This window comes from Pelophylax lessonae, assembly GCF_965119305.1.
Source record: "Pelophylax lessonae genome assembly, chromosome: 4".
In the NCBI taxonomy this organism is placed as follows: domain Eukaryota; kingdom Metazoa; phylum Chordata; class Amphibia; order Anura; family Ranidae; genus Pelophylax; species Pelophylax lessonae.
In genome coordinates, this window is record NC_138771.1 from 570,775,998 (window position 1) to 570,781,997 (window position 6,000).

Below are 6,000 nucleotides of genomic sequence, written 5' to 3' on the forward strand. Positions count from 1 at the left end.
GCTTCAGTATGTCACAGTACATGTTGGCATTCATGGTTCCCTCAATGAACTGTAGCTCTCCAGTGCCAGCAGCTCTCATGCAGCCCCAGACCATGACACTCCCATCACCATGCTTGACTGTAGGCAAGACACACTTGTCTTTGTACTCCTCACCTGGTTGCCGCCACACACGCTTGACACCATCTGAACCAAATAAGTTTATCTTGGTCTCATCAGACCACAGGACATGGTTCCAGTAATCCATATCCTTAGTCTGCTTGTCTTTAGCAAACTGTTTGCGGGCTTTCTTGTGCATCATCTTTAGAAGAGGTTTCCTTCTAGGACGAGAGCCTTGCAGACAAATTTGATGCAGTGTGCGGTGTATGGTCTGAGCACTGACAGGCTGAACCCCCACTCCTTCAACCTCTGCAGCAATGCTCTCATACGTCTGTTTCCCAAAGACAACCTCTGGATATGACGCTGAGCACATGTACTCAACTCCTTTGGTGGACCATGGCAAGGCTTATTCTGAGTGGAACCTGTCCTCTTAAACTGCTGTATGGTCTTGGTCACCGTGCTGCAGCTCAGTTTCAGGGTCTTGGCAATCTTCTTATAGCCTAGGCCATCTTTATGTAGATCAACAATTCTTTTTTTCAGATCCTCAGAGGGTTCTTTGCCATGAGGTGCCATGTTGAACTTCCAGTGACCAGTATTAGAAAGTGAGAGCGATAACACAAAGTTTAACACACCTGCTCCCCATTCACGTCGGAGACCTTGTAAAAGGAACCCTAAGAAATTCTTTAAATATATCAGAAAAAAATAAAAATATATATAGCAAAAAAACAAGGGTCAGAGCATGTTGCACACATAATTAACGATGAGGGGGAGGATGGAGGACACACAGAAGGCAACTATGCTAAAATGCTTTCTTCTCCTCAGTTTTTACACAGGAAAAGGAGGGGTATACTGACCATTCACTGTATGGTTACCAGTACTTCACAGAACATGCCGCTATGGCTAACAAAGGGTGAAATAATTAAAAGGCTTGATAATATTAACACAAATAAATCACCAGGACCAGATGGCGTGCATCCGAGAGTACTCAAAGAACTCAGAAAGGTTATATCTAGACCACCGTTCCTGATCTTTGCAGATAGTATTTTGACAGGAAATGTACCAGGTGACTGGAGGAAAGCTAACGTGATACCAATATTAAAAAAGGGCAGAGACATATCCAGGGCGATTATAGGCCGTTCAGCCTGACATCAATAGTATGTCAATTACTGGAAGGGATGATAAGGGACTATATCCAAGAATTTGCTAAAGTCAACAGTATCATCAGCAGTAATCAGCACAGGTTTTCAAAAGGACTTTCTTGTCAGACCAATCTGTTAACATTCTACGATAAGGTGAGCTGTGAGCTAGATAGGGGGAGACCTGTGGATGTGGTGTATCTGGATTTTGCTAAGGCATTCGATACAGTCCCCAACAAACGCTTTATTTACAAAATAAGGTCTGCAGGCATAGATCACAAGGTTTGCTCTTGGATAGAAAACTGGTTAAAGGGGTGTGTCCAAAGGGTGGTAATAAATAATGCGTACTCAGACTGGTCTGGAGTGGAAAGTGGGGTCCCCTAAGGCTCAGCCCTGGGACCAATTTTGTTCAATTTATTCATAAATAGCATTGAGGATGGGATCATTAGCTCAATCTCAGTTTTTGCAGATGCAACAAAATTAAGCAGGGCAATAACTTCACATCATGATGCAGAAATCTCACAGAATGACCTGAACAAAATAACAGAGTGGGCAACTACGTGGCAAATGAGGTTTAATGTGGAGAAGTGTAAGGTATTACAATTGGGGACCTAAAAACATAAACGATCTGGGAGTCTTAGTAGAAGATAGACTAAGCAATAGCATGCAATGTCAAGCTGCAGCTACCAAAGCCAGCAGAATATTAGCATGCATAAGGAAGGGGATATATTCCAGAGATAAAACTATATTCCTACCACTTTATAAAACTCCGGTCTGGCCACATCTGAAGTACTCTGTCCAGTTCTGGTCATCAATTCTCCGAAAGGATGTGCTGGACTGGAAAGAGTCCAAAGAAGGGCAACTAAGCTAATTAGGGGATTGGAGGACCTAAATTATGAGGAGCGTTTACAAGCGCTTGATTTATTCACCCTAGAGAAGAGACACCTGAGAGGGGACATGATAGCAATTTACAAATACCCTAATGGTGATCTTATCATAGAAAAAAAACTATTCAGTCGCAAGGAATGTAAGAGGACATGAGGCCATATAATGTGATTAGAGGAGAAGCGATTTAACCTCAGGTTACACAAGGGTTTTTTACATTAAGGGCAATAAGATTGTGGAACTCTCTTCCACAAATGGTGGTAACTGCGGGGAGTATGGCTACTTTTAAAAGACTCTTGGACATACATCTCCAAGATCAAAACATTCAGGGGTATGGGAAATAAATACGTCCACACACACCTACACAGATTGAACTGGATGGACTGCTGTCTTTATTCAACCTCAACTACTATGTAACTATGTAACACTAATGAGCTACATGATACCGGGGAGGGAGAATGGCTAATTGGGCCCAATTTGGATATTATCACTTAGGGGTGTACTCACTGTTGCCAGCATTAAGACATTAATGGCTGTGCTGAGTTATTTTGATGGGACAGCAAATTTACACTGTTATACAAGCTGTATACTCACTACTTTACATTGTAGCTAAGTGTAATTTTTTCAGTGTTGTCACATAATAATAATATATAATATATTATATATTATATAAGATATATATATATATATATATATATATATATATATATATATATATAATATATAAGATATATATAATATATCTTTATATTAAATATAATAATATATAATATAAAGATATAATAAATAATTTACAAAAATGTGAGGGGGTGTACTCACTTGTGTGAGATACTGTATGTGGTGTGAACTGGCCCACAATAAGTGTTCCAGGGTATTTTTCGTGTGTTTAGGTGCATTCTGGTGCCTTTTTGATGCGTTTTACCGATTTCCAGTGCAGTCCAGTGCAGAAAAAAATGCAGCATGTTCTAATTTTTCTTCCATGCGTTTTTGATGCAGAAAAAAAAAATCACTGGACTGAATGCGGTGTGAACCGGCCCAAAATAAGGACATGTGTGTTTCAGTGTGTTTTTGATGCGTTTTACTGTGTTCCAGTACAGTCCAGTGCAGAAAAAAATGCAGCATGTTCTACTTTTTCTTCTGGAACTGGAACACATGGGACCTAGCCACGCTGGTGTGAAGTATGCCATTGCAAACCATATAACATACTTTTCATGCGTTTTTGATGCAGAAAAAAATGCATTGGACTGCATGTGGTGTGAACTGGCCCTCAAGGTACATTTCTGTAATCAAATTGGATCTTGAAAGGTGAACATCAGTTCACTGATTTGGCAAAAGCCATACAGTACTTGCTTTAGGGAATCTCCTCCTAGTTATTTGTAGCAGCCGATCCCCTTCTGTGTGCTTTTCTTGCTATTGTTTGATTTTTGAATCCAAGGAAAAGGTGCCCACAGTAAAGAATGTAAGTAAAACACTGGAAGGGAAACACATGTAAATTATCTGTGTTTCACTCATTTCAGACACTGTAACAATGCCTTCCTAGATGTACCCATTGCCTATGCAAGAAAGCTGTATTTATGTTCTCACATTGTAAAACTTTAGTGATAAATTAAGTGAATTATGTAGGAAAGGTCAAATTGTTATACATGACTGAGGGACCAGAATGCCGAGGTTTCCGGTTATCTATAAAACATTAAACACTTGACCCATCCCCCCTTCCAAAATGACCAGACAACACATTTTATTTGGAGTCAAATGGCCATAGAAGCCTTTTTATTACAAACCATTAAATACATCGTTCAAAAGAAAACAAGTTTAATGGATATAATACAGTCAATGCAAACCAAAAAACCAACCTCAGCTTATGCCCGGTCTTAGGTCTTTGAAGGCCTATATACTCACGATTAACCGGTTGTATCTGCTACCCAATCAAAGGCCCCCAGCCACAACTACACCGGCTCAGGGACAAATAACTACTTACGTACTACCAGATACTACTGTACTTAATTAATAGCCCGATGTTACCACCATATTGTTAGGAAGGGACACCCTTACCCCAGATGGGTCCAACCCACAATTATCCACAATTATTTAACCAGCACCGCCTTCAAAGACCCAATAGACCCCCTGCCTGCTGCTACAAAAATAAAAGGGCCAAGAAATTGAATGGCAAGCTAACAACATAAGAACCGAAAACCCACTAACAATTACCCCAGCACCTTTAGACAGTAGGAGACTCCCCCAAACCAAAACAAAGGAGGGAGGATGGGAGAACTGTCTGATGCTGTGATGAGCTCCCCCCTCCTCTCCACCCACTACAGGACACACCCTCTGCCTTGAACTCTTCAATCTGGTAAACAGAATGCATCATTCTAAATCACCTCACTAATACTCCGCCTCTTCTGCAGGCCCCAGTCATGCTAGCCCTCTTCCTCGTTTCATTCAGCTCCAGGCCATATACCGTATTTATCGGTGTATAACACACCCTGTTGGGCCGAGCAGAAGGAAGGACAAGCGATCGCTGTCATAGGAAGTCCCGCCTCCTATGATAGACAGCACAGTGGCCCATTGACAGGACGTGTGACGTCTATCATAGGCGCCAGGACTTCAGATGACAGCGGCCACTCGTCCTCCCTTCTCCTCAACCCGGCCCGCCTCCACTCTGTGCAATGGTGCTGGCGAGGCAGCAATACTGGACACTGCGCTGGCGAGGCTGCATTGCTGGACACTACGCAGGCGAGGCTGCATTGCTGGACACTACGCAGGCGAGGCTGCATTGCTGGACACTACGCAGGCGAGGCTGCATTGCTGGACACTACGCAGGCGAGGCTGCATTGCTGGACACTACGCAGGCGAGGCTGCATTGCTGGACACTACGCAGGCGAGGCTGCATTGCTGGACACTACGCAGGCGAGGCTGCATTTATGGACACTGCACTGATGAGACTGCATTCATGGGCACTGGTGAGCCTGTAGTTGATAAAAAAAAAGTTCTGAGTTCAAAGCTGTTTATTTCAAATTTAAGCTTTTTTCCTAAAATGTCCCTCCTAAAATTGAGGTGCATGTTATACGCCAGTGCGTGTTTTACGCTGATAAATACGGTACTTGACCTTGAGGGACCTGCAGAATGCCGAGGCTCTGGTTATCTATATGTAGCACCCTCCTAGGTAGTTGCTAGAAAAATGCATACGTGGCCCTGTCTGCTTATCAAGGGGGCCTGAATTGTTACCTAGCTGTCACATGTTTCCAGGTGTCTGTTGAGTCTGGGGAGTCTCCCCCTGTATCCAATGAGGGATCTTGTTGGTCAGTGGAGGAAACCTAGCCAATAGCACACCAGGGTTTATGACTGTCTCGGTGGGCGGGGCTTACAGCAATGCACCCTGGGATTGGATATAAATCTGTCGGGAGCATGTGACAGAGCGTCTTTTGTCAGGAGCATCAGTCCCAGGAGCATTTATTCAGAGTCCCCGTCAAGTTGTGTATAATTCAATTGCAGGAGTATCCCACTCATCCCTTCTCCCATCCAAGTTCCTAAATAAACCTAAAAACCCAAAGATACTGGACTTGTTCTTGTCTCAGTGCTCACACTTGGAGAAACATGTTCAAAGGTACTTTTGTTGCACCCGGTGACCCAGGGGGACCCACAGCCAGCACCTATGCTGGGAATTGTGCTACATGTAAAGCATTAAATACTTGACCCATCCCCCCCTTCCAAATTGACCAGACGACACATTTTATTTGGAGTCGAGTGACCATAGCAGCCTTTTTATTACAAATCTTTAAATATAACATTCACAATAAAACAAGTTTAATGCATGTAATACAGTCAATGCATACCAAATAATCCAACCTCAGCTTATGCCTGGTCTAAGGTCTTTGAAGGCCTA